Consider the following 15,863-nt stretch of genomic DNA (forward strand, 5'->3'; position numbering starts at 1 on the left):
CACTTGGGGAGGCCAAGGCGGGTGGATCACTTGAGGTCAGGAGTTCGAGACCAGCCTGGACAACATGGTGAAATCCTGTTTCTACAGAAAATACAAATATTAGCCAGGCGTGGGTGTGGTGGCACAGGCCTGTAATCCCTGCTACTCAGGAGGCTGAGGCCTGAGATTGGCTTGAACCCAGAGGCAGAGATTGCAGTGAGCCGTGATAGCGCCATTGAACTTCAGCATGGGTGATAGAGCTAGACTCTTTCTTTAACAAACAAACAAACAAAACACACCACATGACACTAGAACTAGAAGTCAGTATTTAAAAAAAAAAATGTGTTACATTATAGCCAAAGCTTTTGTACAGTAAACTTGCATATTTTTACAAACTGACCTCAATTTATTTTTTGAGACAGAATCACTCTGTGTTGCCCAGACTGGTGTGCAGTGGCACCATCTTCGCTCTCTGCTACCTCTGCCTTCTGAATTCAAGCAAATCCAGTGTGTTAGCCACCCAAGTAGCCAGGATTACAGGCATGCCCCACCACAACAGGCTATGCTTCGATTATAATATCCTGCAGTTTGGTGAGGGTAGATACCCAGATGAAAATATTTTTTGTGGCAGTTTGAAAAGTTCTATAAGGAAGTAGATGCAAATGTGCCTTAGTTGTAGGTAAAATCTATAATAAAAAAGAATCATATAGGAGAGTACCTGCTATATTTCATTAACATCCTATCACTTTTAATTATTTCCAAGTTTGGGTTTTAGTTTGACTATGGGGAACATATACTAACAATTACAATTCTTGAATCCCATAACCGATAATAGAACTCTCCACCATAGAAAAATATATGCACTATTACTTTATTTATTACACATTTTAGATGTCAGGTAGTTTTATTAATGAAAACATAAATATTATTAATAATTTAGAAATGATACTAATAAAGAATCATTTTATAATTACAACAAGGCATAGGAAACCATGAGGTAAAGTTGATTAATCCCTTTCTAAACAGATGGGAGGCAACAAAGAAGTTCATTAATCAAAACTACAGCATTGCTTGTCATGTTCTATTGCTTAAGTATTCCACAGATTGCTCTAGCCATTAAATTCTCAATAAATCTAAATAACATGTTGTGTTAAATTAATTTACTTCTTAGGGAACCGGTTCTATAGATATTAATTGTATATGTGAGAACTGAAAGTATATTTGCCATAGAGTTGTATAACCACTTAAAACTCAGGCCATATTTATACTGCCTGCTATTGGCCTCTTACAAATCATGCAATACACACTATTTAGAGTATAGCCATAATCTATGAGAATAGATTTCACAAATCATTTAAGCCTCAGAGTGGAAAACACAGTTCTTATCTTACCAGTGACTATATTGGTGCATTTGGAATGCAACAAGCTGGCTAGGCTGAACTACATAGCCTAGTATTCCTGTCTCTATTTCTGGTTAGAATGGGCTGCAAGAGATTCTTGTGTGATATTTAGAAGGTGGAAGTGAAGCAACAGCCATTTTGTAGCTCCGACACATTTATAGATTGGCTCATCTCCTTGGTGATGGTTAGCACGTGGCTTGCAAATGCTTGACCTTCCCATGTCTGCCTTCAGCTTCTCAGATTCCAGGGCCAGTTCTGTGTTTAGCTCCATGACAAAGGCACCAAATTCTTCCATAGGGCACCCAGGTCTGGAATTTTAGAAGCAATGAGAACTGCCTACTTCTGCTTATGGGTTCCAGCTTGTCCTTGCTCTATCTCAGTTTATATTCTTCTTTCTTCCAAGTGACTGTTTTAAACTCCAGCATCAGATGGGAAGACAACAACCTTAAATAGACTGCTTGAACAGATCAAATCCTTGTAATAATCCCAATTTCTCTCTCTTTCTGTCCAAATATATATATATATGAAGCCTCACTGATAAAAGCTATCCTAAAGTTGAGCAAAAAGGGTTTAGACTCTAGGGAAAGAAGACAAAAGTACAAAACAAAAACAAAAGAAAATCCTAAAACCTTTACTGGTTTCTTCATTCTGAAGCTAATCAAAGAAATGTGCTACATATAGAGATAATCCTGAGGGGTAGTCATTATTATGTATAACTGAATAGATATTTACTTTTCTAAAGCAGGAAGTTTCAAACATTATTTTATTGCTAATCTGTATCAGTAAATTTAAGGATAGACTATAGTATATGCATATTTATTTTATAAATTATTCACTTGCAATCATATCCAACTCTATGTTAATATTATAAAGATCTTTTTAAATTTTTAGATGCAAGTAACTAAATATTAAAAGACCAGAATTTTCTCTTTAAGCCAGGTTTCATCTTGTGCACCCAATGGCATTTGTATGCCAATTATTTAGGATGTGGCACTTTTTAATTGTACAGACTAGTTCACAAATTGGTATGCCTGCTCTTCACTAAACCCCAGTAGATTTCTCACCTACGAATTGAAAAAATCAAAAGCATCGTTGATGTCTATTTGTTCCCTAGGTTAGCAGTACTGCATCTAGTTGAGATGCTAACACCGATACAGAGATCCACATAAGAACAGCTAAGGTATGGCAGTCTGACCACACTTGCTTGTAATTTCATTCCCAGGTATAGATACACTCAGTTGGTGGGGTTGTTCTCTTTGATAAAATATAAGTTTTCCTTCATTTACAGAGTCCTCAATAAGCTAGACATTTCATGGTATAACAGCACTAACATAATGCACAAATTCAAAAAGAGTTGAAAAAGGAATTGGATGCAGGAAACACAAAATTGCAAAACATAGGCAAGAGTCTCAGTAAAATGAGGAAAGTTTTTATTTTACAAATCATTGCTATAGCATTATGTGGAATGAACTTCAATTCCAGTGTTGCAAGTAAGTTAATTCTTTCCATCAATTACCCTTTGCTTGAGGGTACCCTGGTGAAATGAAAGTGCAAATTACTTTTGTAGCAATCCACACTAAAATCCAAAAGCATGTTATGGTCAAGTTCTATGTTAAGAAAATACAAAAAAATTACAAATATGTTTATAAATGTTTAGGTATGTTTATAAAATTAACCAATGTTTTATTGTATAACAAGAACAAAATCTAAATAACAATTGCAATTGCCTTCCAAAGTACAGGAACAACATATGTAATTATTTTGCATAAATAATCAATTAAAAAACCCACTGAACTCTGTATTTGCAGGCTCGAAAGATACTTGTAGTTTATAAAGTAGTTCCTTATTATGAAATTCATTTACACTGTTCTTGTAAACATTTCTCGTTGCAATGAAATTTTATTGGTTTATGAAAGAGAAAAAAATAATGGCAAAGTTTTCTAAACTTCTGGCTAAATGTCATTTCCGAGATATATTTCCACTGTCAGGGTTTATCACCAATGTCCATAATTGATGTTTCATCTATAATACCACAGTTTTTTTTTCATACAATATAGAAAATTAGCTAGCCCTCACTTCCAGCTGATTATTTCTGTACTTGGAGGAACCTCAAGGTATAATAGACAAAATGTCAAGAGTAATTAGGAATAATGATGGTGGCAACTATGCCATCAAATGACATGCATCCAGGACTGGTTCTTTTATGCCTTGCCTTTGAAGAAGTGATTTAAGTGCTTTTAAAATACCTACTCTTTAATTTTTCATGATGCAAAAACAGCAAGATTCGAAAAAATAAAAACAGAATGTCTCTATATTTATATATACATGGCCCACTAAATCTGGGTTTACCGATTCATTTTCATATTTAACAAGGTAAAATCACTTCCGCCGCAAATACTCTGCAGACTTAGCAGATTACAGTATTCTTTCATTAGAATAATTTTAGCATGTTCCTTATGATATTTTAAAAGCTAATGTTACTGTTTATCATGCTGTATGATGTCAATAAAAACAATGGTTTTCTTTAGCTTTGGGATTTCATATATTTGTCTTTAATGATACTGATATACGTATTTTTCCTTTGTAGATAACCTAACTCTTCCAGTACGTTTCCCAATAGTGGTTCCTCATGGTGATTGAGCTTAGGAGAGAAAAGCAATGTGTAGTTTCATGTTATATTCAGTCTAATTCACCTTGTGTCATTTCTGCCAAACTACATAAAAAACATTTGTGCTAATCCTGTCATACACTGTGGATCATGAAGAAATGACCAACTGTTTACATTTAAGATTGATAAGTAATTATCAAAATATAAATGCATGTCATAATATCATGTGATCAAATCTCATGGTACCCAGCATAATACTTGTAGCTGCACTTCCCTACAGTTTTGAAAGTCTTAACATTGTTTTAATACTATTGCAGTAAACTTTTTGATCCACTAATGTCTTTCCAAGGAAACACAAGAATTTGTGTCTAATATTATAAATAAACACCATGTGCTTCAGAGGATAAATGATTTATCTAAGGTCATACAATTAGTATATATAAATACTATTAAAAATGAAAGCCAGTCTTTTCAGAATTTCTGTTGTATTATCCAAATCCTACTCCAGCTCCTTTAATATCACATTAATTGTAGAAGAAAGTCAGACTGATAAACTTTTCAAATTTTCTCATTAGTTCAGATTGTAAAAGATATCTCCTAAAATATAAATATTTAATTTCACAAAATAAACACCTAAATTTTACATAATGTAAGGAAATGAAATTGACAATCCCAGTTTTAGAAGGATCCAGTTATTCAGTACAAAGAAAACAGAAGCTTAGAGAAAGCCTATTTAATTACTTTGTATAACCTTCACTCCCAAAGTCCTGTGCATATCACCTTACCTGCCAATCAAAGTCAAGTAGTGTTGAACTTATGAAGTCAATATCCACTTTCATATCCAGAAAAGAGTAGAAGTGCAACAGTACATAATATATAAGAAGGTTATCTTTTACTGGTCTCCTAGATTCCTGAAATATTTGTCATGAAAAAGAAAAGGACACAAGAAATTTTAACAAAAGGGGCTGCTGCTCAGTGATTCTTACTCCTGGCCTCATGCTGTCTAGAAAACAATAAGGAGAGCTACTCCTATAAATATGTGACATCCCTAAAGATAAACTAATTCACTGCCACCGTCTAAATCCATGCTAATCATATAAAGAGGGAATAAGGCTGAGAAGAAGAAAATCTAATGCCTCATTTAATGAGAAACCCTGCTTTTCTCAATCAGTCCATTTCACACAGTATAAGAGGGAGGCTAGTATTGGATTAGGCCTGATGCCACAAAACAGGTTGACAAAATGACTGAAATCATAAGGACTCAGAAACATGCACAGGACTAGGAGACTAATACAGATTCCTTTCTTCTCTGTTGCCTGGAAAAAAAAATTCACATTACCATAAATGTCACATGTTATTACCCAAGTTGCTTATGCTTAGGATCTGGTTAGAAGAAATTTTTGAGACTGAAACTTTTACCTCTCCTTAGCATGAGTGCTTTTTTGATTTTAATGACTCAAGAATGAATAAATTTGAAAGTTACTATAGTAATGCTATAGATGTCACAGTTACCTACAGCAGGTTTTGCTAATGGTTAATAGTTCCAAAATAGAAAAACTCATATTAATAAATTAGAAAAACTCAAGATACATGTTTTTCAGATCTTTATAACATTTTAAGATAATTTTAATATATTTTAAATAATTATTTTACTGATTAATATGTATGAATTTATATTAGCTTGATGCTACAGTTGGAAAGTTAATAATTTACAGACTACTTTGTAGTCTAATGGCTGTACTTGACTTTTGCTACTGCTTGAGGGCTTGCAACTTTGATGTTTTTGTCTTAAATTAAGAGAAAAGAAAGAGTCAGGTACCTAGTCTTGTTCACTTACTTTTCTGAGAGGTTCTTTTAACGGAATTCCATGAAGCCATAACGTAGTTCAACAAGAATATTGATTGCAAAATAAAACCTTGTTCCATTATCTTCTTAGAGGAAGCCCAGATACAGGTGTTTTTAAAAGTTTGAATAACATTACTTCTTTGCTGAATATAAGTATACTATTAACTCTCTGGAGTACATAAAAGGAAAGTTTTCAGAGGGATTTGCTATGTGAGAAAATGTTTTAGTTTCCACCCTCCACCCATAATTTAAAATAACTGAAGAAATGCTATGTCATCTAATATTCTCTGACTCTGAATGTGTATGTTTTAATTTAGAGAAACTCTCTAAATCTCTAGATTTGACTACTAGTTGGGTAACAACTATGCACAATGAACACTATTGCCTGCTATCTTGAGACCTAGGAATTGACAGGTAGTGGTTCTAGAGGTAACAAGCAGTGCCAATTATCCAGCCCCAGTGTCCAGTGAAACTAGTAGACTAAAGCTCAGCAAGTTGTGCCATTGCATACTGAGTGCATTTAGCAAAAACTCAGAGGATCTACTTATCCAGTGGACATTATCTTTCGTTATTCATCATCACTGCAGTTGGTTATTCCCAAATTCCAAACGTATTATTAGAATTCAGCAACCCTGCCATTTTATATTATAATAAAGCCTATAGCAAAACCTACTTATTTTAATGGTCTGTCAAGAGAAAATTTCATTGAACAATTTGAATAACGTGAAGTTCCTATGAAACACTGATAAATGGGGAAAATGACTTCTGATATCCAAGAAAATATAAACTAGAACTAATTCAAATGGTTCGAATTCATGACCTGAGGGTTTCTGTATTGCAGAGTATATTAGAACTTAACCACATATAAAGAGAAAAAAGTGACAGTGAGGTGATTTCTCATAGCAGATAGGCCAGAGACCTGAATTTATGCTACTTACTCACTACTAAATAGTAACAAATTTTCTGAGGTTGATAAAAAGCTTGAAAGACCCAGGTAATTCCTAATTAGTCATAGAACTTATTTTTAGTATTTTTGCTGATGCGTACTAGAAATTACAGAAGTGAAAGTGATGGTCCCTTTATCCTGCCTTGATGACTTATCCACTGATAATATACAAGCCAATAAAAAAATAAATTCATAAACAGACTGTTTTTTAAATTTTAATCCTAAGATAGCTATATTGAAACAATTATAAAATGATTCAAAGCAATTTTTGTGTCAATTTTTATGTTATTAAGAGAACACTTTGCTGAGAAATTTGTTAAGCACTGTAAAATCTAATGTTCTAAATGTTTTATTAATTACCCTCAATTTTTTTCTTTTTTTTTGTCCTCATGTCTACAGTATTTGCCCCAATTTTTGACCATTTTAATATTTTGTTTTTCTAATAGGTTCCTTTCAAACATAATTTAATATTAGTTCACTATTTCCCATTTTAAGGACTTTTCAACAGCTTCAAAAAGCCATATCCTGAGATGACCCCTATATGTCATGGGCTCCCAGTTTCAGAAAAAAACATTTTATACTTGGACCTTCCTGGAGTTTTCTTAGCTCATTTTATAAATCAAATTCTTCTTTTTTGCAAGAGTATCTCAAGAAAATCTTTCTAAAGCCTGTCTTTGTGTCACTAATATTCTATGAAATTAGTTTCTTATTCTTCATACAGTTTCTGAGTTACGTGATTTTTAAAATAACTATATACCTATCATCTATTATCACTTAAAATTACTTATAATTACTTCATCATACAAAATTATGATCATGTTGGAATTCTAAAGAGCTGCTTCATTTCTTAAATTTCCCTTATTGACTTGTCCTACAGAGTATCCATACTCACATTGGAATGTGCTTTAGGATATTTCATACTTGCTAGAGATTAAAGAGGGGATGGAGCCGCTTTCGTAAAGAGAAAAATATCATTGAGAAACCCAGGAACAGTATGTACGTCAGAATAGTGGAGTAAAGAGACTGGAGAAACTAATCACCTTAAGTCATTGCATCTTTCCAGAATAATATTCAATCTCATGACTTTCTAGGGAGTCAAATTATTCAAAAGCTTGTAAATCACATAGACCTCATCATTCTGACAATTCATATAATGAGAAAATAATTTTGAAACATCACATTTAACAGATATTTAAAAATTGCTTTGTTGAATTTTCCCATTGCCATGCAAACAAAAATGGAATTACTAAATTGATGTTTCCTGAAACTGTACAAGCTTTCTTCTCTGTAATTATGAGGTCCTATACTTTTACTGGATCTAGTGTGGCACTTAAGAAGCATGGATTATACTCCCAAGAAAACAGTGAAACAATATGTGTAAGGTTATGTTTTGTAAGCAAAGTAGTTGTAGATAATTACACAATTCAAGCAGAGGAGGTTTAAAGTTATACAGTTTGTAGAATAGCATAATGCTGTAGCAGAGCGTTGCCAAGAATCTGGAATTTTATTTACAGCATTAGCTATTATTCTAATTACATGTGTGATCTACTAACACTGAATTTGTCACATTGTCACTTGCCCTAAGTTTCCTCGTCTGGAAAATGAGGCACATAGCCTCAACTTTGTCAATTTTTTCTTCTTCAAATATCCCCATTTCCCTCAGTTTTTACTTCATTTTGCTTCCAGATAGTAGACTTCAAATTTCTGACCTTTTAATGATATTTAAAAGTGCTTAGAGATTTACAAAATGTTAAGAGTTTCACCACATTTACTTTTTTTTGAAATATACTTTAAAGATATTATCTTTAGACAGAATTTCCAAATATATGTATATAAAAAAGTTAGAAAATAATTTAAATGCTCATTTAAACGGATTCATTTAAAGGATAGAATACAGGCAATATACACCTGATTAAATACAAGTTAATGACTAAACATGAACTATCTTTTAAGTGAATGAAATGAGAAGGCAGTTTTAAACAAGGGTAATCTGTACATTTTGTGTTTCTGTTGTGAGAAGTAAATGCTTATTCTAATGCATTTAAGCAAACAGTATTAATGATTAACGAAATTCTTGATCCTGTAACTAGACCTACAAATTCTTGAATAATTAATAAGGTACTCAACACTGCACAGGATATCCATCTGCTATGAAATTTGGTATTGTGTGCAAGCTATTAATATTGCAAATCTGATACAAAAACAGGAGGGAAAGCCTGAGGTCAAAGCAATATCTATTAAAATGTACAAGTTTTTTATTTCTTGTTTTTACAAAAAAGGTAATTATGATCTAGTAGCAGAAAGACAATGACAAATATTTTCTCTATTATGACTTCTCTATGACAAAGGTGAATATCTACTGAGGAAATAATAAATTATAGGTATTGTTGTGGATTTTAAGAATAACATGAAGTCAAAGAAATGTAAGATCAAAGAAAAGTCATAATTCCTCACATGACTTAGTGTCTGTGAAACTGAAAGAAAATCATTTCAATGGGCCATTTTCTCTAGGCATTACTTGTATGTTCAGTGGAGACATATACACATTTTGAGAAACAAAATAGGAAAATAAGTTTTTCCAAAAGTCATTACCATGCCATCCTAAATGCATAAAAGTTAATCTCTTTCTTCAAATTTCACCTGATACTCCGATTTTCAGGTACAACTTTTTAAAAAAATCTATGGTAGTCACAGAATCATAGAGATTTAGACTTGAAGGGTATCTTTAAAAACATTTAGCTCAATTTATTTATTTTAAAAATATATGAATACTGTATTTTTAAAACTTACTTATTTGCATAATTTAGGTTGTTATAGTGCAGGTGTCTTGCATGCATATATTGTATAGCGGTGAAGTTTGGGCTTTTAGTGTACCTATCACCTGGGTAATGAACATCGTACCCAATGGTAGTTTTTAAACCCTCACCCCCTCTAACCCTCCCACTTTTCATGGTCTCCAGTGTGAATTCCACTCTGGATGTTTATGTGCACCCACTGGTCAGCTCTCGCTTATAAGTGGGAACATGGGGTATTTAACTTTCTGTTACTGATTTATTTCACCAAGAATCGTATTTTTAAAACAAGGAAAATCAAGTTCAGTTGAGTTAAAATACTCAATAATCCCCTTTAGGTCTGTGGCATTCCATGTCAGATGTGTTAGGTGAAGGCTTAGTTTTAAAGTTATTCATATACTGGAGTAGCTCTGTAGTCTAAGATAGTTTCCAGAAGAGTCTAGAAATTGCCAATCTTTGTCACCTTGGAAAGGTATCATAGCCCTACTATAGTGAAAAAGTGGATGGCACGTAAATATTTAGAATACCATTGATATCAGCTATAAACTATTTTCATGTCATTATCAAGTATAAAAATGAATAAAATATTATAGTAATAGTGACATGAACTACTTTCAAACTAACAATAAAATGATCTGTCATTTTGATAATATTGTCACTATAGTTCAGCCGGTTTATATGTATTTGAAATTACAGTGTCATAAGACTTTACCTGCTTAATTAAGCTAACAATATGAAGCACTAGCACACACATTTATGCTTTGTGTATAGTTATACATAAATATGTACATTCACAATACTGCAAATGTTTCACATCTCTGGGACTCAGAGACTTTGAAGTAACGTTGCAGGACATTAATGGTGTCCTAATTTAAAATAAGGAAACTTTTGACAGCTCAAATGTTTCAAGCTTATCAACGAAAATGGAATTCTGAGGATCTTATGATCTGTTTTCATTTTAAAATATTTTTGAGCATGGATTATGGGTCAGTTGGGAATATACTGTTAGTTAAGGAAAGCACAGTCTCTATCTTCTAAACATGAATAGGATAAAGTAAATAATTACAACATAATATTTCTTAATAAAGACTCTAGTATGTCATCGTAGAAAATGATTCAAGTACTAATTAAATTACTTTATATGGAATTGTGATTTTAAATACATTTTTTTGAGCTTTTTTTTTTTTTTAATTTTTTTAGACAGTCTTGTTCTGTCTCCCAGGCTGGAGTGCAATGGCCCTATCTCAGCTCACTGCAACCTCCACCTCTCGGGTTCAAGCAATTCTCCTGCCTCAGCCCCCAGAGTAGCTGGGATTACAGGCGCATACCACAATACTTGGCTAATTTATTTGTATTTTTAGTAGAGACAGGGTTTTGCCATGTTGGCCTGGTTTGTCTCAATTTCCTGACGTCAGGTGATCTGCCTGCCTCAACAGCCCCAAGTGCTGGGATTACAGATGTGAGTCACTGCATCTGGCCCAATTTTAATATACAGTTTTATGAGTTTTGACAAATATATACATCTATGTGACCATCACCCCAATCACTACATTTCTATCACCCAGTTTTCTCATGCACTTTCCAATCCTCCCTAAAAACTTCTACCGGACAACCATGGTTCTGATTTAAATCACCATCAACATATTTTGTCTGTTATAAAACTTTATATTATAGAATCATACTCATATCCTTCAATTATAATGCCAAAATCCAGGAGTTTAAATTTTTAAACTAAAACACGTAAGAAGAAGACAGATAAAATACCAAGCTAGGTCTTATATTGAAGGATTCTATGATAAATAATCCTAGTAAATTGGTCACTGGGTCTTGGAATTACTCTACACCAACTTCAACTTTTTTTTGCTTTTGTACGATTCATTTTTATACTGTATTTTAAGACTACATTTATGAATTTTACATGCAAAATGTCCTCAGAATTAAGAACATTCACTTTTAATGCATCACTTTCTAATCAGATTTTTTTACATAACTGTTCTGTTTCTATTTAAGAATTTTATAGATTTTGCAAATAACTAGGGTTCACTTCTCATGTTCACTGATTAATGTCAAAATTCTGGCTCAGTCATGACAAACATATACGATTTATGGTATCTGTTTTAATAATAACCTCATTTCTAGCTTCATTTTTTATCTTTAATTTATTAGTTGTCTTTTTTTAAAGTTATCTAATTCTATACTACATATGTCAATTTGAGTGAAATTCAGTCAACAAATTAAATCAATTAAGGTAAAGAGTTAAATAATTTTTCAAATTCACGTAAACTTCTAATCATTTAATAATTAGTTCTGAGGAGTACCCACAACTATCTTTGCCTCAATATTTATTTTTTAAGTGTCTTTTGATATATGTATATTGGCTTAGAGCAATCTCCTTTAGAACACTGAGCTGAAAGATGAAGTATGGGAAATAAAGCGGATTTGAAAGATGCTGGATACATATGACTCTTTGTTTTTAGTGTTTATGTGCATTGCACTGCTACAGTTGAAGTCCAGATTCTACCAGCTGTTACAGCAACTCAGTCGTAGCCCATTACTTTAATTAATCTAACCTTATTTTCAATGCTTCCATCTTCCTGTAAATAAAAAGTCAAAGGAGAATATAATCAGTGAACTTTCTGAGATTAATTATGAGGAAAAAAGATTCTAAACATTTCTTACATAATAAAATTCTTTGATCTATAACAATACCATGTGCATCCCCAAACAAATATTTGAAATAAAAACTTGAAGCCATTAAAAATCTGCTCATAATAGAGATTATTACTAAGCCTAGCCAGCTGTCTTTTCATTCATAATAAATCAATAAGTCACATCATACACATATGGCTTTTTAGGTATACAAATATTGAAATGTTAAACTTGCAACTCCTATTCTCTATTGAGAATAGAGATACTGGTAAGCTTCTCACCATAAGGAAGAAATAAATGCCTAACATTCAAAATATAAATATTTTATACATGTTGCTTAATCCCCTTAAAGACAAGAAGAAAGCGGCTGCGACAGTTGCATTAAGTACCACTTCAGAATGCACGTTTTGGTTCATAATGTGAATACAAATGCGTATGTTTAAATGAAACATGTAAAAGACCAGAAAAGCTAAGCTGACAATGTGCATTATTGCTTTTGTGAGAATTATGTTTTTGGCCTTAATTTTCAAATTTCTAAACACAGAAATTTAAAACACCTAAATTAGATTGTGTTTAAAGATAAAGACAAGACTATTTTATATTTCCCGAAGATTGTTTCTGACCCTTTAAGTAAGAAATGATTTTCTAAGCCTAAATAAAATAAGTAAAAAAGTACTCTCATGCATGTTGGTTAACTCTAAAGTTATGACTTCTAAACTGTCATGCCCCCCAAGGGAGCTTCCAGGGAATTAAAATAAGGATAGGCCTGTGGCAAGGCAAATATTTGACCAGGATGTCTTCCCATGCCTAGTTAAGTCTATGAAATACTGGAAGGCATCTTGCAGGCTTTCCAGACATTTTATTCCACTTGGTAGCTAAATGCAAAATTTTAATGTGAGATAGATCTTAAAATCTGATTCTGATATCAGTTTTACTGGCTCACTTAGGGCAAATCATGTCTTTTCGCTCTAATTTATTGTGTTGGAAATGGGGATATCTATATGGATATGGGTGACACTGTGTTCCGTAGAGCTCTTGAATAAGAATCATCTAGATGTTGTTAAAAATGCAGATTCCCGAATTGTACTGCCTCTCTACTATGTTAGAATATAGGCTGTAGAAGCCAAAGAGATTCTTTTTCATAAACTTTTCATGCAATATATATGCAACAAACACTGAGAGTGACTAAACTAGGCCTAAAATGTAAATATCCTATTTACAGATGTTAGAAAAAGAGAAATAGAGCCTAATAAGAATACTAGATCCCTTGTTCCTTCCAGAAATGAAGAGGTGAGTTCCCTTTTCTGGAACTTCATATTGTCATGGGCAGGAGACAAAAGGGAGAGCAGGAACTCCAGTGCTCCTGGTGAGACATCTGTCTTTTTAGTCTCAAGGGTCACCGGGAAAAAACAAAAAACAAAAAACAGGATTTGTCTAGTCTATCCAGAAACAAAAATCCCACCTCTCTCACTCCCCAGAGCTATAGCCTCAACCATGTACCTGCCAGTACTAGAGTTCCAGAACTTCCAGATCATATCCCATCCTAGGACTCCTTAATTCCATCAGTTCTATGATTAATGAGGCATCACCTCTACTAATTCAAACTAATTTATTTTTCTTTACAGTAGTTATCAGTCTCTGAAAAACAATATGTATTTTACTTCTTTATTTTATCCTTATTACCTCCATCAGAATTTATGTTCCAATAAATATTTTATATAAGTAAATAAACTAATTAAATGTTCATATGTAACATTACCATTTATTTATCTATGCAATTACAATAAATTTATGACAAATTCTATAACCCATTTGACTGTGAAGGTGAATTCTGCTCCTCAAGAATGGAGGGAGTACATTCTAGCTTTACAGAGGCAGAGGAAATAATTTTTTTTTTGTCTTCCCCTCATATTGGAATGCCCATCTCCACCACCTGACATGCTCAGATTATCAGTCTGATAATTTCTCAGCCTTCAATTACCTCCTTTTCTGTGAAGTGCCTTGGTGTTTTGGAACTCATTGAAAAAATTTTCTCAGTCATTCTTAATTAAAATTAAAAATATGAATAATTTAATATGACAATCTAACAATAAATAGTGTGTTAATGCTTCCTCATTATTTTTAAATCAGAAGCCTGTCACTGAAGTCCATTTATTGTTTTTTTAAAACCCTCACATTTATCCTTACCTTACATCTTCTTTTTTTTTTTTGGATACAGAGTATCGCTCTGTCACCCAGGCTAGAGTGCAGTGGCGCGATCTCGGCTCACTGCAACTTTTGCCTCCCGGATTCAAGCGATTCTCCTGCCTCAGCCTCCTGTGTAGCTGGGATAACAGGCATGTGCCATCATGCCCGGTTATTTGTTTTTTTGGTTTTTTTTTTGTTTTGTTTTGTTTTTTCATATTTTTAGTAGAGACAGGGTTTCACCGGGTTAGCCAGAATGGTCTCGTTATCCTGACCTTGTGATCTGCCCGCTTCGGCCTTTCAAAGTGCTGGGATTACAGATGTGAGCCACTGTGGCCAGCCACATCTTTTTTTTAAATAATTTTTTTGAGATGAAATCTCACTCTGACGCCTAGGCTGGAGTGCAGTGGTGTGATCTCGGCTCACTGCAACATCTGCCTCCTGCATTCAAGTTATTCTCATGTCTCAGCCTCCCAAGTAGCTAGGATTACATGCACCTGCCAACACACACCTTCATTCCAACAATCAGTACTATTTCATTACTTTGTTATAGCTTGACAGCAATGTTGTAAATAATTCTTAATAGCCCATTAATTAAGTCCTGGTTTATTTATTGTCAGAATGTTCTTTCAGAAATAAATATCTAATTGTATCACAAACCTTCTTAAAATACTTCTATGTTTTAATATTGCCCATTGGATAAAATCCTTAATCATTTCAGTTGACATATAAGATACCCATTACTTTGCCTTTAACTATTACTGCAAATGACTGCTGACATCATTCCTATCCCTACATTCTCCTTCACAAGACAAAACTATTTATACTTTCCCAAATATATTATAGGGAAGTTTTTTTTTCCTTTTTTTTTTTTTTTTTTNTTATGCCTTGGCACATGTTCTTCCCTCATTTTGAAAAGCTCTTCCACCCACTTAAGGACTTGGCAAAGGAATAACTCAAGTAGATTTTCTGTATGAAAATGTCTGTGATTTTCTAATTTTTTTTGTTTATTATCTCCTTGTGTCCCCACTATACATTTTGCATGATCTTATTACTGATATTCTTTATACTGTTTCAAAATTATTTCTTTGTGTAAGGCAAGTCATTTATGATTTGTCTGCTTTTAACTTGAAGAGAAAAGCTGGAACGACCACGGTTTCTGTGAACTAACCCCCCACTGCCCAAACCACTGAAAGTTGGTTCAAAGATTAGAACTAAGTAGATGATTACCTGATACATAAACTGGTCAAAAAAAAAAAAAAACACAGATGAACTTGGTAATTATATTTTATCTTTCAGAAATTTGAATTGGAAATGTGATGAGAATAAGACAGTTTTAGCAGAGAATAAAGCTGCAAAGACCCATGGAAGGAAAACCTGATGTAGTTTATGACAAGGAAGGAAGAGCCAGGTTCATAAACAATCATGGCATGTCAAATTTATAAGGAAGCAAAATTTAT

This window comes from Cebus imitator, unplaced genomic scaffold, assembly GCF_001604975.1.
Source record: "Cebus imitator isolate Cc_AM_T3 unplaced genomic scaffold, Cebus_imitator-1.0 Scaffold29, whole genome shotgun sequence".
Lineage (NCBI taxonomy): Eukaryota > Metazoa > Chordata > Mammalia > Primates > Cebidae > Cebus > Cebus imitator.